At 38.8% G+C, this 27535-nt stretch overlaps 1 protein-coding gene across 2 annotated transcripts in view; it reads right to left on the bottom strand.

Annotated features, from left to right (window-relative positions):
• The window catches only part of cdh11 (cadherin 11, type 2, OB-cadherin (osteoblast)), a 115781-nt gene that overhangs the window by 65853 nt on the left and 22393 nt on the right, over nt 1-27535 (bottom strand). Inside the window, exons 2-3 of one of the 2 annotated variants that reach the window (XM_044136140.1) lie at nt 6383-6525; nt 84-135 (exon numbers count right to left, since the gene is read on the bottom strand). The gene's annotated coding sequence lies outside the window, so the exon portion shown is untranslated. The remainder of the gene's footprint in view (nt 1-83; nt 136-6382; nt 6526-27535) is intronic. The other variant, XM_044136139.1, reaches the window with a different exon arrangement.

Genomic DNA, 27535 nt, shown 5'->3' with positions numbered 1-27535 from the left:
GGTCAGTGGGTCTCCCTCGCTATTGCCATGGAAAATCTTTTTGATTCTACAAACAGACAGCAGCCAGAAATAAAGAGCCGTACCTTTAAATCGTCAGTGTTTGCTGAGGAAGACGCGCTCTCTTCACAGAACTACCTGAGAGAAACACAGACAGGGAGGAAACCTGTTACTTACATCATCAAGAACAACTGAAAAGAAACAGGTTGAGAATATGCAGGGCTGTAAGTAGAGATGTCACTGTTTTATGGTATTTACACAATTAATTGAACAAAAATGAGTAAAAAAACATTTTTGGTCAGGTTAAACAACAGCAGTTTTTCACAACCAGAAATGTTTCCAAGGAGGTTTTTTCATGAATGCATCATAAATGTGTGGAAGCGTTTTTTTTGTGTTTTTTTTTTTTTTCTTTTTTAGAATGACCTGCAGTGTGCAGCCACATGTGGGGGAGTGGCAGTGCTCAAATACCGGCCACAGAAGCTTTTATACATTCTCTGGCAACTCATTAAATATTATTTTATTTTGATTTGCTATGGATATCTGCTATGTCTTGAATATGCATCAACAGGCAATAGAGGCATAAAAATAACACACTGGCTGTTGGGGTGGTATAAAGCAGATCTGTGACAATAAAAAAACCATAACTTATAATTTATAGATCTTGGTACAAACATGACTAGACTTATTATTCAGGTCTGCATGTAAATGTAATTACTGGAAATAATACAGACCAAGTATATGCAAGGACGTAAAAAAACATTTCACCCTTGGTTACCCAAAAGTAAAATTACAGTTTATAATGTCTATTTTTGTTTTGCCTCCTGACACCCAAACTAATCAGAATCCAAATGGACTTTTACACAGTTACAAAGAAATCAGTAGGCGGTAATGTGAATTTTACACATAGTGGAGACCCACCTGTTCATACACTGGTATTTTTCTGTGGAACTTTACTCTGAATTACTCCTGAAAATGAGTTTTTTGTAACTTTTTTTGTTAAATAGTCTTCCAAGCTAATTTTAAAATTAGTAATTTCACACAAACCTGGATAAAAACTCTCAAGTAAATAATTATCTTATCTTAGCAGAAGGAAACTGTTTAAATAGAGAAAGTCTAAGAAATAAGTCACTGAAAACAAGCATTTTTGTTCGTTTATTTAAGGAAACATTTTTTTTCTTTGCTTGAACTGAGCTCCCCTACATGACTGTGAACCAGGCCACTGAAGATGAAAATGTGTGATTTGTTCAGGAAACCGAATGAGTGAAGAAGGACATAAAAAATACATCAGCAGGGGTTTATTCCCTGTGCGTTTGGTATTACGTTATTATTGAGGACAGACGATTCATGAGCGATGGAGCGTAGAGAGGAAGACATTTTGGCATGACGCAAAAGTTACATTTCAAAAGGGAAAAAGCTGCATTTATCTTCATCGCTAAGTTTGCTTTATCTACATATTCATAAATGTACAGTGAGAGATCACACAGCTGGGAGGACGTACGCTCCACTCTGCAGTCATTAACCATCCTTTCATGTTTTTTTTGTTTTTTTTACACATTCAGCAAAAGGACTTGTATAAAAAAAAACAGATTTTTTTTTTCTTAAACAGAGTTTTGGCTCTTACAATATTCAGATTTACTATTGATTAAAAAAGATCCGTAAAATGAAATGCTTGATTAAAAACAACAGCATCATTAGATTTATACACATTTAAAAATAAATATGTGTGATAATATCTAATTGCTTTAATATGAGACATTCATATGGATGCTGATATAATTTATTGATGATTACAGCTTTAATGGATGGATAGTCAACAAAACTTTCATAATCTTACTGTACATTATTTCCTGTAGTCTTGTGCCTACTGGTAACTGTAGTCACTGTATAGCCAATATACAGTAACAATAAGCTGTTAAAAAGCTGCTGAAAATATCACTGAATTTCTCTGAGTGTCTGTTTCCAGACTAATCCATTTTATGCTGTGAAGATGTAAAACAGTGGACTCTTCCTTACTTTTTTCTTCATATACCTAATTAATAAAAAAGATGGACTACCTTGTTCAAATAACAACATCATAACATCAGCAGCGCAATCAAATTTCTGCCTCATAAACTTCATCATGGAGCCACAAACAGCATGATCTTGAGCAGAGCATCACAACATATTTTCATTATTCAGTGTAAGTAATATCCATTCAGTCATTATTATACTATTGTCATAATTATGTAGTAAATGATCCTGTGGAGATCTATGCAGAGATTTTTTTTGTTTACCAGCAACACTTGATGGTAGTATTTATCTGGAAATTGATTATTTGCAGAACAAACTTTTTTTTTTTTATCATTTAGTAGAGATATTAGTTTTAATTAGTTTATTTTAAGGCATAATGAGATCATTGAAAAGGGTAAAAAAAATAATTGTAATTTTTTCAATTTAAATTTTTTTTTTTTTAAGTTTTATTTTTGAGATCCACTGATATGAAATTTTGGGCGATATCGATATTAATATTGCCTTTAATATTACCTTTTGTATACCATGTCAACTGGTTCCTACGTTGAGCCAGTTAATCATAGCACAGTGATTGAATGGTGGACTGGTGTGACGTCCCTCAAGGCTCCATTTCTGGATCACTTTGATTTGATCTACATGCTTTGTCTGTCTCACCTCAAAGTTCCTGGTTTTCTTTGATTATCTTGATGAAACACCTTTATACTTGGTTCAACAAATGACAGCAGCCCATTTCAATCAACAAGTGTTTTCAAAATGCAGCAAAACAATGAGTGGGTGGGCAGGAATTTGATATTTTCAACACAGAAAAGACAGAAATCATTGTCTAAACCTGTCTAAATATGGCATGCAACACAGAGATCACCACAAAACTACACTCAATGGGCCACAGAGCACATCAAAACCTACGTTATGTCTCAGAGTCAAAAAATATTGCCAGAATTAAGAGTTTACTGTGAAAACAAGACAATGAACTTTAACTTAATTCTAGTGTTGTATTTCTTTTAAAGTAAGACTTTGCCATTGACAAGGAAAGCCGGTTACTTTATCTACGTATTGTGCTATATATGTAAACATCCACAGCCGGCTCATACTGATAGCAAAGAAGGAAATAGATGTTCATCTGATAAACTGATGAAAAAGCGACTGTGCCCTGAATGTACAGATGAAGTGTTCAGCTGCAGTGGTAAACCTTTTACTTCACGTTTCCTAATAAACTGTTCAGAGCATCAGGCTGCTGTCACATACTTTAAAGATATTAAAGTATGTGATAAAGTATGTCAAGACACTGCTGTATTTCACAACAACAAACACCCAGAGGCCAAACATCACAACTTTTGTTCTCTTCAACAACTACAAACAGGATGGAGACTATGGATGATAGCCGCAGGTCACAAAATAGCTGAAGGACAGAAGCAGACATCATTTTTGTATTTGATCACTGTAGAAACGTTGCTGTCAAACCAGCTCACACTTGAAGATACGCATCATTTGCACACACACACACGCGCACACACACGTCATGTATGGATGTAAATAGGCAGCTTGAAATCTAGCCATTTGTGTGGTGCCTTGTCATTAGCTAAAAGGCCTAAAGCTGGAGTGAGACCAGAATAATTATTGTGATTATAGTCCTCTGTGGCTGAGTTCTATCCAAATATGGAACACACGCTCAGATTAAAATCTGGGATTTTATGTGCTGCCCAACTAAAGATGCTGGGAATTATTGCGTGATGGAAGCCAGCTGGAACGTCGGCACAAAAACAGAAAAGAGAGAAGAGTCAAGCAGCCATTAGCTCCGCCAGGACTGACAGTCTGAAGGTTTCCATTGAAAACTGTGCTATAAGCTACACAGCAGAGCAATTGGTAGCGGAGCTGCCTGCAATGAGAAGGTCCTGGGTTCCAATCCTGGTCTTGGTCTCGCTGCTTTGCCTTTTCTTTCTATGCATGGATGGTATTCCGGCTTCCCAGTACAGTCCAGACACACGACTGTTAGAGTAACTGGTCTCTCTAAATTGCCATTTGGTGTGTGTGTGAGCATGTGAGTTTGTCCAGTGTGTCTCTGTGTTGACCTGTTATGGACTGGATCAACAAATTACTAAGTGATGAAGTCCACCGTTCATCAATGGCTGCTGGAGTTAGACGCAGAGGTCAGATATCAGGTGGCCTTCAGCTCACATTCAAGTCACAGAATTGTTGCTTCCTGTACCTTCTAGAAGTCTCTCTTCACTAGGGACACATCTGACGGTGCTCCCACTGCTGTCCTGTTTAGTTCACTTTAATCAAACTCCAGCTTGTTTGCTCAGAAAGTCCGGTTTATCCAGGGAGGTGTGAACACGCAATTATACTCTGATGTGGAGCCAAGAACCCAGGTTGAATGCTGCTGCCCTCTGCATCTTTTAATTGTCTCTTGGGGATGAATAAAGTTTTAATGACTTAAATTGAAACAGTGCAGTGTGAAAGCAAACTGAAAATGTAACAAATGCTGCAATTTTACTCTGTAATCGAGCCAAGTCTACCGGACTGTCAGACACCGTGTGTTTTGTGGGACACCTGTCCTCGATGACTGGAGTTTGTGACAACGCTGACACAAGAGGTCTGAAAATATTCCTAACTCAAATTGAGGCAGAATTCAGGACCTGAATGGTTCCCTTGAAGGCGCCGGTTACTTCCTAAACCGGCTGGTTTACGTTGGGATTCTGTCTCATGCGACCAAATGGGAGCTTTATACTGGCAGTCTGAGAAAAATTTGATGGTAGCTGCACAGCTCAGTCAGGTGGGCACAGCTGGAAAACATCAAACATACACACACAGACAGAGAAACAGGCAGGGACCAGTGGATTCCAGCTGGTTCTGGATAATCCATGCACCGGTATGCATTCACTGTTGCAGGGGGATACACACACACACTCACACACACATTAGCAGTGCTGTATTTAGGCTGCTGAAGAGGAACCCACACACTCGGACAGGCTTTGGGAATTTTGGCATGAGTCAACAAACAGGTTTGATTTTTGAAACCTGTCTAAATATGGCATCATTTGATTAAAATAGACACCCTCTGTATTCTACCAGTGGATTCTTTTCTTCCACACTTCCTTTTAACTGGTGTTTGGTGTGCAGTTCCTTTCATATATTTCATCTCCAGGCGAGCATCCTTCTCTGACTCGCCCCCTCCTCCCCCGCCGCTTCTCGCCTCTTCACTGACTCATTCCCGAGTTTAAAATAAAACGCTGCACAGGGGATGCAGGTGCAAGTGGCGGCCAGTCATTTTACAGCAGATTGGCTAGTCTTCCATCTCTTTCCTTTTTTCTTTTCATCCTTAAGCTCCGGTGACCCGCACCCACAATGCTGCTGCTCATACAGCACTTGATCTAGTCAGCAATGCTACAGTCTGTTTCTCGGTCAAATGATTCCAAATAACTGCTAGATAATCCTCAAGGATAAAGTGCAAAAAAAAAGAAAAAAACACTACACTCTTATCCTGCCTTTCAGAACTGAAATTGTATCACTGTCTAAGTCTGGTTTAAAGTCAGATTTGAAATGAATTTTATTCATATTTTATGTTTTTATGTTCCCTGGGTGTTTGGGTCTTGTGTTTGTATTTTGAACATGTCCTTGTTCATTTATCTTCTACATGTTTTCCTACATTCGGCTCATTTCTCTGTGTTAATTAGTGCGAGAGAAATATTGCCGTATCAATTCATTCCTTTGTGTTTAGCTTCTTAGTTTGTATTGGATGTTAGTTTCTTATACCAGTATTAGTCTGTCCCTGTCAGTGTTTAGTTCATTTTGAGTCTCAGTCTCTCTCCCTCAGTTTCCCCTGCCAGTTTCTTTAGCAGAATATCTTCAAACTTTTGCGCACATTTGTAACGGAAGCGTAACTATAGACTCTGTAGTTTCATTTCCTGTTCTTCATATGCATTTCCTGTCTTTATTATTACACCTTCACTGTGATCATTTCAAACTCCTTTCTGCTTTTGGTCCACACTTAAATTCACACAACATGACAATGTTAACTGTAGGTCACAATAGTGTTGTGATCTACAGTTAGTTACAAACTGTAGGTACTTATACAATTTGTTACAGTGGTTCCCAAAAACAACCGGCGGTTTTGAGAACGTGTGTACTCAACTTAGTTGAGACTGAGTCTCATGCGGGACAGAGAGAGAAAGATGGAGCTATGATGTCATAGTTTAAAGAACAAACACTGAAACCGGCATTTAGAAATATATTCACTCTGGACTCACAGCCTTAAACGACCAAAAAAAAAAATGTTGTGGATGCACATAAGATGATACATTTTGACATAAACGTTTTGCAAGTTTTGTAAATTCAAAGGGTCGTGTCTGTCAAAGCAAGAACATGCGTTCATTACCCTCACAACTGTGAAGCGGCCGTCAGGGGCGAATTCATAACTCCCAATCCCCTCTGCTGTCTGTCGGACGGCCAACGCTGGGTGACATGAGTTTTGTCATCTGTATCTGCCCACTAGAGTCTTCCACAGCTCCCTGCAGATGTCTGTGTGCAGTCGAGATTTTAGTGAGTAGGCTGGCGACGTGAATCGACAGTGAGAACAATACCAGCATTCAAAAGGTGGCATTAAATATGCAGAAATAAAGGGGGTGAGCACATTCAGAGAAGTAGGTGAAAGCGGGGGAAGGCAGCGCCTGAACAAAGTTAACATCAGGAAGACTGCTAAGGAGAGGGACCGAACAAATCAAACTCTGGGGAAAAAGGTTAACCTGAGGCACTTTGTCACAACAACAAATGTCCCCAAATGACATCCTGTTACAGAACAACATCAAAATCCTTTTTAGGCATATTGCTGAATATGCGGTGTGAGACAACAGCAGCTGCAGGTTTGACTTTCACGGCGGACGTGTTTATGGTGTCCTTCTTTCAAATGGGATTTTGGAATTAAGCCTTCGTGACAAGACGGTGAAAGGTTTGTATTTAAGTTGCGCCACTTAATGCTCTCCCCTCCTGTAAAACCTCCAAATGATTCATTTCACGCGCTCTACGCATAATTTTAAGCAACGTTTTCTTTAGAGAACATCAAGCAGCCCAGATATAACTCCAAGTTATTTAACTCCAAAAACACACATACAAAACAAATTGATAGCACAGTTTGTGTGCTACCGGAGCTCCGTAGAGTCCTGCTTCTCACTGTGTTTCCTGGACCCAAATTTGGTTCTCTGCTTCAGCAATGCAATATTGCTCATTTCACTGAAACCTGGCCATGTTTTTTTAATCAGAGACGTGATATGAAATCCTTCCTGCACCCTTGAATTTCCACTCTGCTGTTCCGTAAGAGGCTTTTATTAGTCCCTTGTGGCTCCAGACAGCCCAAGTTGCGAGCTATTTCCATTGTGCTTATTTATTTTTGCTTCTCATTTGATTATACTGGTAATTTGTCTTTTTGGTGTTTAATACAGTACAAATAAAATAAAGAGGTAACCCCCCCCCAAAGCCTCCAACAAAATGTAGCTCCTTAAATTGGTTTTTCTTGGACTGAGCAGTGGGCTATAGAGAAAAATTGTTTAAATCTAATATTAAGTGGAGAATGTAAAAATAAAGTACAAAACTGGTGGAATGGAATATTTGGATTTTATATTTTCATACAAGCTTTAATTAGAAGCACACGAAGCGTTTCTGGAACAGCTTCACTTTGTTTCCAGGTGAATGGAGAGAGGCAGAAAATACCTCCAGCTACATTGGATGAGCTGTATCTGAATGAGCTTCAGGTAGATGGCACTGGTTTTCACCAGTTACAAGTTCTTCCTCATGTGGATCCATTCATATCTACTTAACGTTTACATGCAAACCAGTAAACTCAAACGAAGCTACAAAATTTTTGAGGAGAATTTAAAATAAAAGTTGAAGGACTACAACAGTAAAACACAGTAACTGGCCAAACTGACCTGTTTCCTGTCACAAGCAGTCAAAACATCAAAACGTCCAACAAGGAGTGGAAAGTGAGCGTTTGGATCAGGGCTGATTAATGTTCATCATTCCACATTTTTCCACAAATTTCAGACGCATATGGATGCTCTAAGTCAGCTTCAGTATCATTCATCCAATAATATATATATATATATATATATATATATATATATATATATATATATATATATATATATATGACTTTTATATTTGTGCTTTGTCAAAAGGTGTCTGCAAATATTTTTTGTACTAATTTGCCCGCTTTTCTTTAGCAGTTCTACATGCATATGATCTATTTTATAGTCACAATGCAACAGTGAATCTATTTCACATTCTCTGAGAATTACTAAGTTTTACATTTTCCTGTTTTTAATCTCTTTGAAAGATTCACATACTGTCATTTTGCCCCTAATGTAGATTTCTTTTTGGTTTTCCTATTTTTTTTTTTGTGCTAATTCTTAATCATTATCTGTCAAGTCAGATTTTTCATATTCAATTGAGGCCCAGTGTACTGGAATCGTGAATTTTTTTGTAAAATAAATTATTTATTGAGTAGGAAGAGATCATTTTCTCGCTTCGTCATAATTTGTTTTACGGTGTCACATCATTTCCTAATTGCTGTTGAATCGTATGGAATTGGGAGTTCTCATGTATCTTAATGTGTTGGATTGTTGGCAGTGTGTTAGATGACATATACTGACCACAGAGTGGACAAACCCAACCCCAGTTTACACCCCCAGTTTTTCAGCTCGCACCACTGATCAGATGGGGCCCGTGTCTAAAACATTTCGACAGCAGATATTTTCTGTGCTAAAGCTGGAGAGATGCCACTTCATATTACATCCTGATGGATATAAATAGATAATGAGCACATACTTTATGCTGCATAGCTTGAAAAAAACGGCAACTGAATATATAAACACACAGACAGTTTTGGGTTTTAACCTAAATGCAGCCTCACATAAATCAATCCTTATGCTGCAGATCCTATGAAACATCAATGCTGTGTCTTTTCTTTTGATGCCTTTTATGTCTCTCATAACACACACACACACACGCACACGCACACACGCCCCCAAATGAAAGTCTGCACAATGTGGGACAATGAGCCCCATCAAAACAACCAACATCAAAACAAGACAATGACGGCACTCACGGATAAAACTCACTTTACTGTACATTCACACGTAAACACAACAACACACACACACACGCGCGGCTAACCCAGATCATGGCAATGTGTGTTACGAAGAGGAGCGATATCTCGACGTTGACGCGTTGTCTTAAAGAGAGGGAGAGAAACGAGCTGCAGTCCCAGGATTGACAGGGTGGAGTGGAGGGATGAAGAGCAGGAGAAAATATGGATGATGAATGGAGTCTGTGCTCGACGAACAGAAGAAGGCAGAAGAGACAATAATATCCGTTTTACATATTCATTTCTGCCTGGCTGACCCACTTGTGTGGGTGTGTGTGTGTGTGTGTGTGCACGTTCACTTATGACTTTTCTCACTTGTCGATGAGTTTCATCTAGATCGTTTACTTCATGACATGGTCTCTTACTCACATAGCCGCTCAGTCACTACAGAAATACGTACGCGCATGAATATATAATGAACTCTTACAACTTTATCGTAACACAATCTGATATTACCCTTTAAAGTCTGCTTCTAGCATTTAAAACCATCAGCCAACTTAAAATGTGTCTTGAGAAACAACTCCTTTCAAATCCAAATGCTACTGACACTGACACCATATTACAGATATATCACTTCTATCAATTATACATTTAAGGGAGGAAATGTCCTCTTAGTGCCAGGAATAATAACGTAGAAATGATCACTTTCCTTATGATTTCCATTTTTATGTGCTGCTAGCTGGTAATTAGAAAGTCCTTCAAACAGAGAACTGGGCAGCCATTCAAAGGCCGGAAAATTGCAGTCAGGCTCTGAGCCTCGAAAGTCAAACCTTCTTAACTTGTGATTATGATTATAGATGGAACATATAGTGTATGCAAGGACTGCTTTATACAGTACTGTAATGATCATTTACAATCAGCTAATCACTTCCATTCCCTGTGATAGACCCCGAAAGGCTGCTGGGCAGAGAGAGTGTTAAATGTAGAGTGAAAGCTTTGAGTAGGGTGGCTCTGACTGTTTAATCTCAGGTTGATTGTTGGCCGCAAAATTTAAGTCTAGCTTGTTAGACAAACATTGATATATAGTTCAAACTAATTCCACTATAAAGGAAAGGGTTATCCCATTTATTATCTTCCACTTCATCAGGGTTTGGTTGTAGAGGCAGCAGAGCAGACTTCCCACTTGTATCTGCAATCTTGTTCTTCCGGCCACTACCCCAGTGTTCGTCACCATAGATCAGGACGTAGAGGAATAGATTGACAGGTGAAAAGCCTAGTTTTATTAGTCTTTCAAACATCATGCAGGGAATTGCTGATTTATTCTAAATTAGTGTGCTGGGGCAAGAAAAATAATAAAGGCTTAAAAATCACAGAAAAACTTTGTAGAAAAATCTCGAGTCACTACGAACTGTTAAACAGCCTTTTACTTGACAGTGAACCTCCCCACCTATTTTTGGAGTCAACCGTTGGCATATTTTTCTCTGGACTGTAACTCCAAACCTTTTGTGGAAAATTTTGTAGAGAATATCTAGAACAGGGGTGTCAAACTCCAGTCCTCAAGGCCCGCTGTCTTGCAGTTTTTAGATGTGCCTCAGGTACAAAACACTGGAATGAAGTGGCTTAATTACCTCCTCCTTGTGTAGATCAGTTCTCCAGAACCTTAATGACCTGATTATTCTATTCAGGTGTGATGCAGTGGAGGCACATCTAAAAGTTGCAGGACTGTGGCCCTCCAGTACTGAGTTTGACACCGGTGATCTAGAATATCTGAAAAAAAAAAAAAAAATGCAGTTTTGGAAATCTGAAATAGCTACACACAATGCCAGCTGGCATTAACATGTATTTGCACACAAGGTAATCCAAGTGCGGAATTAATTTCCCCCAGTGCTGACCCTAAAGTCTTTTTTTTTTTTTCAAGTTCTGTACAATTCAATAAAAATACCGCAAGATAACAAGAAGAACAATAATAATTTATATGGAAGTAAGGTTAAAACAGACTATAAATATAGTCCAAAACTGTCATGGAAGACTGTAAATGTTAGGTTCTGTTTCCACTGTGCATATTAAAACATATTAAGTTACATTTGGTGTTTGAATAAATAAAATAGGCAGCTATAAACATTTTAGAGCGGTTGTGGTCCCTAACCTGTGTGAAAATTGGGTCAACTGTACCTCAAAAAGGAAGCTATGGAGCTAGCAGCTATTAGCAGTAATAATTACCCAGTTTTATCCTCAAAGTGTTTACACATCAATTTTATCTGTCAGTTTTTCAGTGTTTCTTTGTTTTAAAGAGAACAATTCCTCTGGAGATATTGTCAAACTTTGAAAAACCTACTCCATTTCTTATTTCAAAGTAGTGCCTCAAACTCAAAGTTAGCCCAGGATGCCAAGCTAGGCTACTCGCCTTCATACTGGAGGCTAATAGTATTAGCTTAAGACAAAATTATATTCTAACTGCAACTGATTATCATTGTGTGAGACAAATGCGGACTGATAGGAAATCTCTGTGGGGTTTATTACCATGAGATTTTTTTTTACACTCCAAGTGGGAACCTCTATCTCTATATTTTAATTTTTTAAAATGCAAAAGCACTGTATTTTGGGATTTTTTTTCTTGTTTGTTAGCCTATATTTTACTACAAACTTGCTTACAGTTTCAGTTCAACCAGAAGTTAGGAAAAAAATCTTTTGAATGCTATTTATTTGAGATCTTATTGAAACTAGAGACTAAGGCACCATGTTACTGATAACCAGGTAAATATTTTTCTTTTTTTATGTTTTGGGTATGTGAGTGTTTGTTGTCTTTGTGATAATTGCTATTTTTGATCCACATTGCTCACGCAGGTACTAATTTACCCCACCTCATCACAGAGGTTCACGGAAAAACTAGCCTTTCCCCATCTTGCCCTCTAATTAGTGAGTCTAGTCAGAGTGCTGGATGCCTCAGTGAGCCTCCTCACAGGGAAGTGCACACAGTCCTCTGAATCACTGCATTCAAATGGTCTAGTGGCAAAAGAGCAAAAATGATTGAAAAGCAAAAGGAGGAATTCATGGGGCTGGATGAGCGATGATAAATGTATTAGCACCAGATGACATTTCCATCACCACCTCATCGATCACCTCAGGGGCATTTGAAATGGTGGCTTGTGTGCGAGTGCCTCTGTCGTATGCAGAAGCACACAGCTAAAAGAAATTTCACACACACTCACACAGGAAAACAAAACGAGTCAGGAAAAAAAAAAAAAGAGATAATAGAAGTCGGGAGTGGGGCTAAACACTGGTTGCCTTAAAGGAAGAAGGTCCAGGATTCAAACGCAAAACTCTTTTACCACAAATTTTCATGCCAACCATATCAGTGTTGTCATGGTAGAACCATTCAGTTAACAAAAAGAAATCTGGATCTGTAGGTAATGTTCATTAAATGCTGTTTTCCACAGCGACGGAAAAAAACTACGCAAAAAAAAAACTGTTGAAGAATGACTCAAAACCACTCTTTTATCCTGAGCTTTTATCCTACACACAGACCCGTTGCCATAGCAACTAACAGCAACTCCACTGATGTATCAAGATTCACCACCAAAAAACACGCAAACATTTCCCACATCAAAAACAAAACGTTCAGTCCGTTACAGTTTTATGTTTTTGTGCTTTATATTTATCTTGTGGTTATTAATAAGTGATCATCTGAAAACGGCGGTGATTGATGAGCTAAATTAAACACTTGGTTCTCCTGTCAGAGAGTTGGTTTGTGGGTCACCTTTTTTTTACTGAAACAGAACAGAGATGTAAAGGTTACATCTACATGTAAAGGTTGTCAAAGTCAAGCTAGCATGACTGACCGACTTCCCTCTCACTCGCTATTTTTTGTTAATTAGAACGTTTTCCTGACCTTGTTACCTAGTTGTCAGAGTATTGACAGTTAGTAGTGAAGCACTGTGTTCCTTCTTCTTTTTTATATCACGTATACACTTACAATTTAGCTCATTAAGTTGGCAACGTGATGGTGAAAACCAATGGTAGTCATCGTCAAACAGTTTTTTTGTCTTCCATGATGAGCAAGTGATGTTACGTTGCAACGTGTCTATTTATGTTTATGCTTTTTGTCACATTTTTTCCAATTTATTTGGTTTCATTTATGTCTTTAATTGAAGATAACTGTATGCCTTTGAACAAAATGAACCTGACAATCCGCAAGGATAAGCAGGTACAGAAAATTGGTAACTTTTCAGATATTACTCCAGACCCACACACCCCTAAACCAACCACATCAATTCACGTTGTGGAGCGTGCAACTCTACAAAACACTAACTTTGTGCTGCATAAACAAACTACAACAATTTGCAGGGAGTGTGGAACGTGAACTTTAGCAGAGTGAATGTCACATTCATATCTAATTGTATTCGCAAAATTTCTCCATGCATGTAAATGTTAGACAGAGAGGGGTGATGCTCCCTCTTGACAGGCAGGATGACAGTCAACGGCGCACTCTGCACCGGGCGCGGCGTTCTGATGAATAACCTGAGCCGGTGCGGCGGCAGAATGAGTCAGAAGCACGGTGTGGCTCTGCCCTCGGCTCCCCGCTCTCCGCTCTGGCCTTTCCTCTTCCTCTGACGGTCGGTCTCTTGGTATTCAGCAGCCGCTCTCATGCAGCTCGGGCTCTCTTATCTAAATCTCCATTCAGTCAGAGACAGAGACAGAGCCGGGGAGAGCGAGCGAGGGATAGATAATGCAGGTCACTCTCCAATGACAACTCTAAAAGGCAACTGGGGAGAGGAGAGCGGAGGGCTGCTGAAAAGCATTATATGGATTTCTGTTCTAAGCTGGGTTCGTGGAACGCAGGCAGACTTCATAAGTAGCTTGCTATGAACATTACTGTACATCTGGTGCTTTTTAGGCTTACAGTGACTTAGCTGTTTGTTTCAGCCGTCCTGAGAGCATCTGGCATCGATGAATCAGGAAGGAATACCAGGAATCCATGTTGAAAATGAATAAAATAAAATGACCAACTGTTAAGAAGCAAGAAAGACTAAGTCCTCTCTGTACTCCTGAGCTGATGGACAAGCATTTGTTAGGCTTAGCATTTTTTGTGAGTTGCATTAGTTTATTATTGCAGAATAAAAAAAGTGCGAGATTCTGATGCAATCAGAACAGATCGAAAATGCCATGCAATTCATGAAAACAAATACAAAGAAATTGAACTGCACCGTATAAATTGCAGGAGAAAGCCGTAATATCTTAAATCTGCAAATATTTACAGATCCCTTCTAAAAACCAGCCAAAGTGGCTATTTTAATGGCTCAAAGACCAAATATGCCTTGATGTGAATCAATATGACCAGTGGAAATACCGGAGAAACTAACATCCACAGTCTTCCTTATTAGGGGAGTGCAGCCAATCAGCAGCAACAAAACTGAATCATTAGAAACACTAAGACAGCAGTTGAAGTTCTAAGAAAGATGAGAACTTTAGCATAGCATACTAAAACGGCCAGTTTTAGTATTTTCACTGTGTTTATAAATAATATATACTCTGTTCATCATTCTGTCACCATTCCATTTTTTTTCCACCAAGCTCCCAGACAAACCATTTAACAGTAGTGGAGACTTTTTTCATTGGTACCACCGAGTGGCCATCCCAACAAGCGAACAGCTGACTTTGTCATTTTCAACTAGGGCACAAAGTTTAGCTGCTGTCACTGTGTGTATCTTTCCCCATGTGTTGGCTTATCTAAAAACTAAGCTTGCTGGATATCAGGAAAACATGGAACTGCGATACCATTGCCAAATGTTGTGATGTTGATGAAGATTGACCCACATTTTCCTACCTCTGTTCTTTTTATTCCATGTATGCAATGTGCCCACATCTTTCTGTGAGCTGTAGCATCTCAACAGCTATGATATCCATGGAGTGAGGATCACAGCCCAACATATTGCTCTTGAACAGGCTTCATAAAACATTGTCAGTTTGGAGATGACAAACAGTTTTGGTATTTTTAATTAGAGTTTATCAATAAATATGAATTTGTCTCATCATTAAAAAACAATTATGACAATGCCAAGCAATGTGGTACATGCCAACACTTATTATAGACACAAGTGTACCAAAAAGATGTTTTATAAATTACATTAGTTCTACAACTATACAGCCAGCTTGAGTTTCCTATAAGTTTTAGAAAAAGTTGTGGCTCATATCTAATTAGCAATTTTGAAGCTGGACACTGATCTTTTTAATTTTTTTAATTCTTTTAACAATTTCTGTAAAGGTGTTTTCACACCAGTAGATTCTGTTGGACTGGGGAGCGACATTGAAACATTTGTTACATTTTCATCTGAACCAAACTCTTTGAAAAGCCTGTTCCCCTCCTTGCCTGTGGTGGCGCTGCGTCAAGAGACAATGAAGGAAACAACATAAAAACCTCTGAAAAAGACACCAAGCACAACTTCTTCACAAAACGTCAACAAAAATGACTGCCTCAGATTTTAGCAGTCATAGAATTTCTTTCTGTTCTTTGGCAAAAGATCACGAGCCATTTCTAACTCGTTTGTTTGGGTTGCATTTACCCAGAATGCTTTGCGCTGTAGTTTGCTGCGTGCAAATCGGTTGACACAAGTAGAAGACAAGTTCATTCAAATTCGCATTTAAACAGAAACACGACAATCTGTTCTGATGTCTTAATCTGGGGAAGTAGCAGTAATTGAAAATGTCCATTCAATATGAGGATTTTTATTCAGTCATTCTGCTTCTCCCAACAGCATAGCTCAGTCATTCATTAATCTCTCTCGTTTTACTCTCCATCTCCTCTGTACATTTACCTGTCTCCCCACTTCAGCTCTCCCCGCCTCACCAGCGTCGCCTTCCTCTCCTCCCTCTATCCCCAAGGCAGGCAGTAAAACTCCACACCAAATTGAATTTGGCATGTTCTCAAACTGCTTTCGAATACAAGCGCTGTGAGCGCACGCCAGTAATGTTTTCACTGTGACTCCAGATTTATTTATGCGATGATGCCGGTGCCACCTAAAGCGGTTGTAAAAAAGATGTGCCAGCTCTTTAAAGGAGAAAGTAAGCATGTTAAGAGCAGAGAAATGACATGATAGTGAGCCAAAAGCAGGAGGATGTGGAAACGATGCGGCCCTGTTGTGGGTGTGAGTGAACGAAGATGCTTGACCTCAGTGAGGGTGCGGGATGACAATTCTACCTTTTTGCACCGTTTGCTGATTGTTCCTCTCATCGTCTTTGTCTTTCCACAAGTTTCTCTTAAGTTAATTTGCCTCCCCTTTGGCTGTCAACCCGCTTTAGCGTGAAGTCAGTCTTGATCCATCTCTGTTGTGCTATCAGATCTACTTGGCACGGCCTTAGCAAGCCCTGCTATCCCAGCTAAATGAATGTTAAAAGCCTATTGAGTTTCTTTGCATTGGCTGCAATAGCTCTGTGTCCTTATTCGGGTAATACGATGTTCTGTGTGTGTGTGTGTGTGTGTGTGTGCGTGGGTATGTGTTAGTGGAGGTTGGGGTATGTTCTTTGCAACCTCTATACGTGTGTGTGTGGGTGTGCATTTGTACGTAACGTGATGCAGTCTTTTCATTTAGGAAAGGAGACGCAGTCAGCAGGTAGCGGTTATGACCTCTGCCAGAGGGCGAACCCATACTGTAACCTGACATGAAATTGATTCCAAGGTAAAGTAGCAGAACGTGACGCGGCCTCTGGTGTGAGCTGTTTGCCGCACGGTTGTGTGTTCTATTAATAGAGCCTTAATGCAGTTATCAGTCAATATGTAATATCTACTGTGTTTCTCACCAGTTTCTGTCCTCTGGTTGTCTTACGTCAAAAATTGTCAAGAGGTTGCGCATTCTTGGTAAATCATATCCTCCTTCAAAATAAAATAGAAACACTTAAGAATGAATGAATGTGGATGAGGTGGGGGTGGAAGATAGGGACTATTTTTTGATCACGATATTTTGTGGTACTATTGTGATAAGGATAAAAGTGACAATAAATCTACTTATTTCTGTTTATATAAAAAAGTAAGATTTGTGTCACTAAAAAAAAAATCACAGCAGCTACCTTTAATCATATTTTCAACTTCATTGATATTTACAGATACGCTCATTGAACAAACAATGGAGAAAATGCAAAAGCTAAAAGCTCCCACATACTCGGGCACACTCCACTCGCACTGTCCATGAACGTTTAGGATTTCAGGTTGGGATGCGGGAATGTCCACGCTCCACACTGTAACTGGGAGACAGTGTGGAGTGAGAATGTTTTGTTTCATTTTGGTTCAATATCCAAAATGAAATACAGCAATCAAAAACAATAAATAAAAATGGAATAAAATGTACGCACAACGATAAATAAAAAGCACCATGAGGTTTCTAAGCAAAACCGTTGCCCTTCAAAAACCATTAATCAGAATGGAAGTCGTCGAGCTCATTTTAATTTATTATGCAATTCATTGATTAATTAGCTTCTGTAGTTGTGTCAAGCTGGTTGCAAATGTGTCTATTAATCCAAATTAAGATATTATTGCTGTTTGAACGGTTAAAATAGACAGTTATATTTAGAGGTTGACTTTATGGGCATCTGTGGAAATGAATCCCTGTGAATACGGGGCTCTGCTGTATTTCGCTGTGGTCTGCCGCTGGTGTTCTTTCCATTCACAATGTGTGTGGGTATCCTCTCTCATCCATTGGTAACCTTTACCGATCCATACCAAATTATGTTCAAATTAGACTCTTCCTTTTGGGAGCATTATGTGGGTATTTAATGTGTTTTTTTTTAATCAGTCAGTAATTTCCTCAGTTACTCAGTCATTGATTACTGCGACTCCCGTCTGCCATCCATCAGCAAACGATATTGTTGCGCTAGCATCAGTTTCCAAATGGATTTGGGTTCAATTTGTATTTGGCTTCGAATCTAAATAAAAACATTTGAAAAAAAAAAAAAAACTGCACCAACAGGTTTTTGTGTTCAGATCGACCCGTTGTACTCTGAAGAATCTCTGAGGAACTGACAGAGGTTCTGCATTAAAGTCGTTTTAAGAGCCCACTCAGAAAGAGTCCTCATCTTGGCAGTAATGACTGGGAAAATCACTTGCAGAGAGGTGAACAGCAGCACCGACCGGATCAATAGAGAGACTGCGCTAAGAAAATAGGGGTCACCATAATCAATTAGACTCTTAACTGTGGCTTGAATGATGAAACATCAGCAGACGGAGAATCTCAATAAATGCCTGTGCAACTTTTGCTGTCGTTTTGCTCATATATTTAGCTTATATCTGTTTTATATTGTAAACTGAGAAAATTACGAGGCGGTTTCTCCTTTCGATGCAACTCAAGCCTCTGTCAGATCATAATTGCAGAGATCACCTTGTTCTTTTGCTACACTGTCCCACCGCTTCGAACAAGCTAAGGATGGTTTTATTATTGTTTTGAGGTAGTTGATTTCAGGGTTACAGGTATAAAAGTGTCTTTATTTGGATTTGGAGAAAATTTAAACACATTTTTTTTGCAAGAAAGAAAGAAATATCATATTATCCTTTCAATATGGATGATGCCATTTAATCCTAATGGCTACTATTTTATTGGTTTCATATTTTTATTTTGCTTTATACATGTGGACAACTTGCCAGTGTATTAGTTCAGTACATATTCACGAAAAGGACAAAAACAATTTACATCCACTATGGCAGGACTTTAATGTGTTCATTTTGATTAATTCTTTATGGGTTTTCATTATAAATATTTGGCTAAATGTGTAGCTTTGGGTTGGTGAACACATTCACTATGCATGTACAAAATCTCCTCAGGGCTGGTATGAAATATCTACAAATTATTTCACGACCGCTATAAAATGTCAAGTGGAAAAGAGCACCATTTTGAACAAACATTTTGAAAATTTGAAAAGGTGAGACACATTCAAAGCTGCAAAGGTTTTGAACACAAATGGTGCACCACGGGCAAAATGACCAGCATCTATAGCCAAAGCGCTGGACATTCAGAGGAGTCTCTGCATGGCAGCACTGGTGTAAGCTAGCATTGCTGAAGCTAATTTTGAAAAAGACAAAAGGAAAAGTGAGATACAGTAAAGGTTGTTCTGCTCTTCTGACAGACTGCATAAGCAAAAACTAAAAGGTGTTTTGAAATCACTGGGAAGTAGCATGGAGCATAATATCAGCTAAATCCCTCTGAATCTCATGGCTTTAACTTCTTTACACTTAAAAAACAACAACCTCATCCCTCCTGCACCAAACTCACCTGAACAGAGGAGCTAATGTCAACAGAAATCACACTCCATCTCTCACACACCGCCGCTCAAACACCAGCGCAGCACTATAAATGGTTTATGTCACAATTGTTGTCAAGCACCCCCTCTACACCCACCCACCCACCCAGCCCTGTATCACACAACCACACACACGCGCACGCCCCCCCTCGCCCCACACACACACACACACACACGCATACACACACAGACTCCCTCGAGCATTAGCCATGGAATTGAAAAGCCACTTCAGAAAAATAATGGAGCATTGGCAGCCCTACAGGGTGTGTGTTTGTGTGGGAAAACGTGGTCTGTAGTCTTTGAGGCAGCGTGAGGGAACGGGTTGCTGAACGGAGGTGATCAAGGTGATCGGACCTGTTTGCAAAGGAAGCTGCTTTTGTTGAGCAGCATGTATTCATTTAACTCACAACATGTCTGAATGAGACAGAGAGAAAAACGTCTTGATCTGAACTAGTGAATGCCAATGTTTCTCAATTTACAGTTTTACAACAAGTCATAAGCATGTCTGACAAACTAGATCGTTTGATGAAATGTGCACTGCAAAAAAAATGTTAACTGGATTTAATTGAATTGCATTTTGATTTGATTTGACTTTGCGTTTACCTCAATGAAATTGATTTTATTTTGATGGGAATGAGTTGAAATGCTACGGCATTTTATTAAAGTCCTTGTAGATAAAAAAATAAAAGAAGAATAATTTTCCAATATCTTGAGATTAATCTCTGAAACTCTTTAGAAAACAATTATTTCCAGATCAATCTCAAATGTTGTAGGAATAACAAAACAATTTTAAGATTAATCTCTGATATTTTTTAGAAAAAACAGGGAAGTGTCTGAACATGAAAAGTCAAAAATCAGCTAGAAAAAAAACCCTAAATACATTTCGATCAATATCAGAAACAGAAAAGGAAACTTTGAAATTTTTCAGTTTCAAAAGTTGAACATTTTTGAATTTCTGTGATTTTTTTAGGCAGAAATTTACTCCTCATTTAATTCCATCTAAATGGCCACGATACGCCGTCGTAACATGCATCGTAACATGCATCGTAACATGCATCGTAACATGCATCGTATAATAGTTCCATGAGAAATTCAGACTGGAAAAATGCAGTGCACCTTTTGCACTTTTAAGCAATTCAAGATGGAAAACAACAATCAGGTGCTGTGTAATTATCTGAAGTGTGTTCGGCTAGTCAGGTTTTGTAGCCTGAAGGGCACAGACAGGCCAAAGAGGAAATACTTCAACAGAGAGAAGCAAACATATTAAAAAAGAACCAACAAGTACGGCTCATTCAAAAGCATTACCAGATTCGTTCCCTAAAGGGATGTGGCAACAAAGTTCCTCAAGACTTCTGGAGCCACGTCAAAGTTTCAGCCCAAACACACGGAGCTTGTGCTAATGGAAACCAAACACAGGATGGCAGCCAAAACACCTCAAACCAACTGTCACAGGGTGAGATGACTATGATCATCTTCTAGAAATGAACGAATGTGAGCTCATTCGTTCATTTGGCATTCAAAAGGACCCAATGATCCTAAATGTTGTACATCTACAACAAAATGGCTGAGAAACAATATTAATAATAAAATAGGCTGCAGTGGCTTAGTCCAAGCCTTGAACGGTGGTGAAATACTTGGACAGCTGTGAATAAGAAATGCCGTGAAAACTCAATAACTCTAATGAAAGTATCTAATGAAGTCCAATAGAAAACAACTTTGAGTTATGGCCACTCTGCTTGGACGCTGACGTTACTTGTGGCATGTGGGTCAGTCGATCGTGTGGACCGACACACGGACAGATAAGCTTGCCCGCATTGCTTGGAGAGATGTGTGCGTGTGTGTGGCTCAGTAATCCCATCTGCCTGTCATCACTACTGGAAATACCACAGCTTCATGCATACACAGCAGAATCTGTCACAGATCTGCTTTAAAAGGCCTCTGGGGATCTGCAAAGAAATCCACTGAAAGATAAAGTAGGAGAAGACAGGGCCGAGATGCTGGGGAGGTCCTGGCCAGTAGATAAGCACTGGGACAGATTGATAAATTATTTAAAACTGGATGAAAATTGTATCAGGGTAGCATAATGTCATATCACTCAACACTTCTTCAGAAAACAGTAAAACGAATCCCAACATCAATGTTTGAGCCTCTGCAGAGTGACGTGACGCTGTCTTTCTGCACTGCATTAAATCTAAAATCTGACTGTCTGCTGGACAAACATGTTTGGATGAACAGCCTTTTAAAATCGATCAGCATATTTGATGGAAATTGACAAAACGTAAGGTTGGCTCCATGTGTCACAACTGGTGACTGTATGATGGTTTTATGAAGTAAAGCACTTTGAACTGTCTTCCTGCTGAAATCTGCAATAGAAATAAACCTGACTTAAAATGCATTGAAGCTGATAAAAAAACCCACAAAGAAATTAACCCAATTTAATGGAATTTCAAAGTCTTTGTATTCTTCTATATGGTGTTCAATATTAGAAGATCTGACTCTATTAAAGTATCAAGCAACATTTAAAAATTGGTTTTAGGTGTGTCAGGTCTAAAGTATGGTTGGGCATTTATTGTATCGTTTGACAGTTATCATGATAAGATTTTGATTTATTGTTGCCACAATAAATTCTGATTAATGATGCTTAAAAAAACCCTAAAACTGTCCTTTCCATTGGGATTGTTGTTTTTATCATTTTTCTCTGCTGTTTGTTCAACACAGGTAATTCAATATATATTGATACATTTGAAAATGTTATTAAATGCAGTTACTGTGTGCATTTTAGTGATATAAATCATACTTGCTAATGTAACTGGTGTCCTAAAGAAACATATCCCAAATGGGAATGGTTTTCAGGAGCAGTATTTGTGTTTGTTGGGCTATTCTTGCTATTATCACACTATATTTATCATGACAGCATCACAAAGTCTTGTGAACCTTTCAGTCCGTATCATATTCATCCCATTTGTTACCAGGCCCACAGAATCTCACTGGAAACCTAACATTCTGCTCACCAGTCTTGGTTCCTTAAAACTCCAGCCATCTAAATTGCTGGAGCTGTCTCTGCCTTCACTGAGCTAAGGGTAGTTTTCTTCCACTCTAATCAATCCAGCACAGGGACAGCTTGGGGGCTCAGTAATAGCCAACAACTTGAGGTCAGGCTCAGCTAAGACTTTAAAGTTTGTTGTTATCTGCTAGATTGAAAGACCAAGAATCGTTTTATCTAATTTCCCCGTGTTGTCGCTAACCCGCAGAAAGATTTCAACTGTCACAAAATGTTTACGAGACAACACGGTGCAGTGAAATAGGGCTCCTATTTTTTAAAATTATAAATAAATTAACTTTGTGCACAAAAGTTTATTTCCAATTAGGACCTCAGATGTAATTGCAGATGTAATTAAGAGGAACTGAAACTGGGAGCTTATCAGTAAAGACGTTGAGGGACGTGGCGTTTGCCTGAAAAGATCTCCAGGTCCCTTTCTGTGCCAAACACACACACACACACACCCTCACACACACCCTCACACACACACAACCACGTTCCTCCAGCGGTTTTCTTTACTTTTCATATTTTCAGCATGTTCAACAAGCCCACTCGTGTCGAGCTTTCCTGTCACGCACCCAGAGATAAAAGGGGAGACATCATTACCTGTGAGCACAAGACGGCATGATGACATCTGTGTGTAACGCCAAGCATTCAAACTTTTCCCTATCTAAGAAGAAAAAGAAAGGTCAGATGTAATAAGAGCCACGAGTGCATGAGACGACTCAAAATTCATTTCTAAATAAAACAAATAATTATTCTTCTATTTAACAACATAACTACACTAACAATGTTAACTTTCACCTGGATAAAACCCCAAATTCACACAGTACGGCTTCGAAGTACATGTGTAAACATACAACTGATTTCATTACCTCTAATTCAATCCAGTAGCTAATGTTATAATGAAAACTGTGGTTAAAATACACAGACGTTTTGAAGACATATGGTATCAAAACTACATCAAGAGCAAAAGGAAATTAAACTTTATTCTAACTGTAAACAACAAGTTCAACACACATTTAAAGATATACTTTTGTAGTACCAGTATGTATAGCTAGTGTTTTCCTGTTTAAAAACCAAACAAACCACCTCACAATACTCTGCATAAAACTTAATTATTAATACTTTATTGAGAGCATGTTATGTTTGTGAGGTTATCCTACCATGAGAGTCTCCTAGCTCTGGTCTTAACGAACGAACCTTAGAATCTAAAGTGGCAGTAAAGACTCTTTTTATTCCCCACAAACATCCTGCAGTATTCTAATGTGCTTCAGAGCACAGCCTTTGGCTTCTTCTTCTTCTTCTTCTTCTTCTTTGTTGCTAAGTCTCTAAAGGTTGTGAGTGGAATGTCTGTATCACAAAGAGAACAGTGTAATGTGCTGCTTGCTTTCCAACAGGAACTAACAGCACATATAAGATCATAAAAGGATACACATTTACATAACAGTCCACTCATTTGTTAGCTGTTTACTGTGGTGTGTGTGTGTGTGTGTGTGTGTGTGTGTGTGTGTGTGTGTGTGCTTTCACCTCCTCCTGAGTCCCTACACAGCTCCAGTAAACACACCATTAAAATAAAATGAGTGTGTCTTTAACCACGGCTTACTGTTTTGCAAATGAGTGATGCCCTCTTCCTCCCACTGTCTGTGTGACAGACAAAAAGCTCTTTGCTGATCTACAGCATTGTCTGTGACATCCACCCTCCACCAACATGCAGCAGGACGGTTCTGTCCAAACGCTGGACCACCCACACTGTACTGACCCCGATCAGACCCACGCACGTTGCTTCAACAGACCCAAACGGTAGAGGCACCGATAGCATCCGTGGTGAGGATGTTTTAAAATGTCTGGAGTCCTACCACAATTTTATTTTTTGTCATAGTTTCAGGTAACCATAGCAAATGGCAACCTGAAGTTCCATTAAACATTTCAGGAAGTTCCATTTAACAGTTTAAAAGTTTCTTTAAGCCTAAATAAACTCTTTAATGCCTTACTTACTAATTACTTTCTTATTCCTTTGCAGAGAGTTAAATATTTAACATTTTCTTTTTTTTTTCCTGTCACCACACTGCTCTTACATTTACAACTTTTATTACATCTCAGCCTTTGGACGCCTGTTTACAAGTGAAAGATAATTAAATCGACCCTCTTCTAAAAAGCACTTGTAGTGAATAACATAACAAGAATATATTTAGTATTTTTTCCCCAAACAAACAATGGAAAATGTGTGGTGATAAATGTTTTTCCCTCAGGCCTTTGAAGATTTGTCACAGTAAAACAATCACCGGGTCCCTCAGCCAGAACAACGCAATTCCTTAATAAATATGTAAAATTATTATTAAAAAACAAAATCAGGTGAAGGAGTAGTGCTTAAAGAGATATAGAAATTTAAAGTTCAATCTTCTATTGTTTTTATAGTATTCAGCCACTTTTAACATTTTAAATTTAAAGAAAATAGTCTCCAGGTTCCTTTTTCAAACTAGTCTTGCGTTTCTGCTTGACCAAAATTAGGTCCAATTTGATTTAATCTCCCTTTCATGTCTTGATTTTATACGCCGGTTGAATATGTCAATTACTTTTGTCACAGTTCTAATAACACAGCAATGACTTTTTATTCAATTGTCTCATTTCTGTCAGGAAAAAAAAAACATGAGCCTAAGATTTTACAAGACAGTTAACAAGGTCAACAAAGTTACAACAAAGTTACAACGAAGTTAAATCTAAACGGTGGCTGTCTAAGACAATAAAGAAGTAAAACTGAGACTTTTCTGTGACTGCCGAAATAATGACTGGAAACGTTTCACAAGCTGGCCTGTGGTGCAGAGCGGGCGCCATGTTTATAGACACTATTAGTCCTCCAACTGTCTGGGTTCGGTTCTCCGTCTCAGGACCAATGCTGCCTGTTTTGTCCGACTCTCTGTACCTGCTTGCTCTGTTTACTTTTATTAAAAAACACTCGGATTGCAAAATCTTATAAACATCTGCTTCCCTTTACATTAAATAAACCAATACAGCCAGGTATCCTAAAAGTTACTGAAGCACAGTCCAAACTTGGGGAAAAAGCTACAGAATTAGTCGTGTGAATGTAAACACTCAGATGATCTAAAGTATCTGAACGATGCTTTACTTGGTTTTGGGGTTTTTTTCCCCTTTGTTTTAAGTATTTTTCAGCTCAAATATTTTGCTGACTTTTCAAATGTGTGGCTCCTTTGACGCAGCGCTGAGTGATGGCGTGACCTTCCTGCTAGTAATTAAAATGAACATGAGTACTGCACTTAACGGAGGAATTTCTCATTTAGCATTTGGCATCCAGATGAGGCACTGAATGGGCGAAGCAAATTCAAATAAAATGATTTCACAGCTGAAATAATATTAAAAAAAGGATATTTTATTTACTTAAATCTTAAACCACTGAGGGAAAAAGAAAGAGAACAGTCTTTCAACGCATTTAAGATGTCCTTGTTTTCCAAGGTATTTATGAAAGACTTAAGAAAATGCTTTTTATGGTCTTCAGAAACTTAGAAAGAATTTCTGTTCTTCATGTTGTTCACCTTAGAGTTCAGTTGAAGTTACAAAAGAAGGGAGAAAAAATGGAGAAACGGGGGGCTGACTCACTGTGGAAAAAAAAGAGATGGAAATATGTATTAAAAAAATATACGAAACATGAGTAACAGGAGCAGGGACTGAACCCAGACTTTGCTTAGCATGCATAGCCAACACAGAGCGCCAAAAATAGCTCAGTGAGTTGCCAGAACCACACAAAACTGCATGCATGTCGAGGAACCAGGGGCCCCAACCGTGGAAAACTCATCAAATTCAGAGTCTGAGGAGGCCAAGATGGAGAAGGAGAGCAGAAAAAAAAGAAAGGAGGCCATCAAAGTGGGTAGTTTGAGTGTGTGATTGCTGTCAGACTGGGTTTGTCTCAGCAGAACTATTTGTAGCTTAGAAACTGGCTTCACAAACACACACCCACGCAGGAGCAAAAAAGCAAAGCTGCACCAGCCTCACTTCCCTCTTCTCTAACCTTAAATTTTCTCTTTTCTGTTCTTTGTCCTCTTCCTTTATTTTTACAGCAGACTCTTTCTTTCCTCATTCCGTCCCCATTTTTAGCCCTCTCTCTTTTGCTTCCTTTTATTTTATGTTCAGAACACAAACTGTCGGGAAAATGCTGACTATGATCGGCTGTTACAGTCAAACCTCAAATAGTCCAGCGATTTCTTTCCCCGAAAAGATGTGATTGAGGAAACAAGAGTAACATGTGGGAGGACAACATTTTCCCCCTCAAATCTTAAGTTACGTATTATCGTATTTACTCAGCTTCCTACTAGCTTTTCAGCTCCTACCAGTCGATTTGCACCTGTATTTGCACTAATGTGCTCTTATCTAAAACGGTTTTTATCTGCCCCGCTAATTTGCTGAGACTCAGGCGCTTTGACTCTCACTCGTCTCTCCAGGTTGCTGCTAATATTGGTAATCGAGTCATTTTACCACATTCTAGAGATGTCTCTGTGAATCAGACAATCTCCTTAAAATCAAGTCAGCCCGTCTTTATCTTCTAAGGTGGAACTCGGGGACAATTTTCCTTTTATTCCACAAGTCAGAGATGGCTGCATTATATATTAGATATGTAGTTAAAAGTAGTCATGTGTCAGAGCTTCAACGTTTTGCATGCAAGCCTTTTTTACTCAACCCATGACTATGTCAGATGGATAAAATACAGGGCTAGTTGATATTAACACATGCTATAATTTCACCAAAGACTTTAAGTTTGAAGCGGTTTTGTTTTAGCCAAACTGGGTTCTTTTGTTAAGCTGTCGGCTGCATTCACCAGCTGTGAATTTTCAGTGGCTCTAATCTTGATTTTGGAACTTTGAGTTGTCCAACTCCAGCTATGATGGTGAATTTCTCCATGGAATCAAGAAACAATCAATCCCCCAAGTTAGCTAAATAACTTCTAACTAGTTTTGACCAAACGCACTATTTATTTACTTTTCTTACAAGTTCCTTGTGATTGGACATCTTCCTGCTGAAGAGAACTGTCTGTCAAACTGGCTTCGGAGAACCTCATTTCAAAATCATCTTTTAATCCAACACTTCCTGGTCCGACCTCTTCCAGGTCAAGGTTTTCA

Source organism: Gambusia affinis, linkage group LG13, assembly GCF_019740435.1.
Source record: "Gambusia affinis linkage group LG13, SWU_Gaff_1.0, whole genome shotgun sequence".
Classification (NCBI taxonomy): Eukaryota; Metazoa; Chordata; class Actinopteri; order Cyprinodontiformes; family Poeciliidae; genus Gambusia; species Gambusia affinis.
The sequence above is the reverse complement of the archived record's forward strand: the minus strand, read 5'-3'. Positions and strand labels throughout refer to the sequence as shown.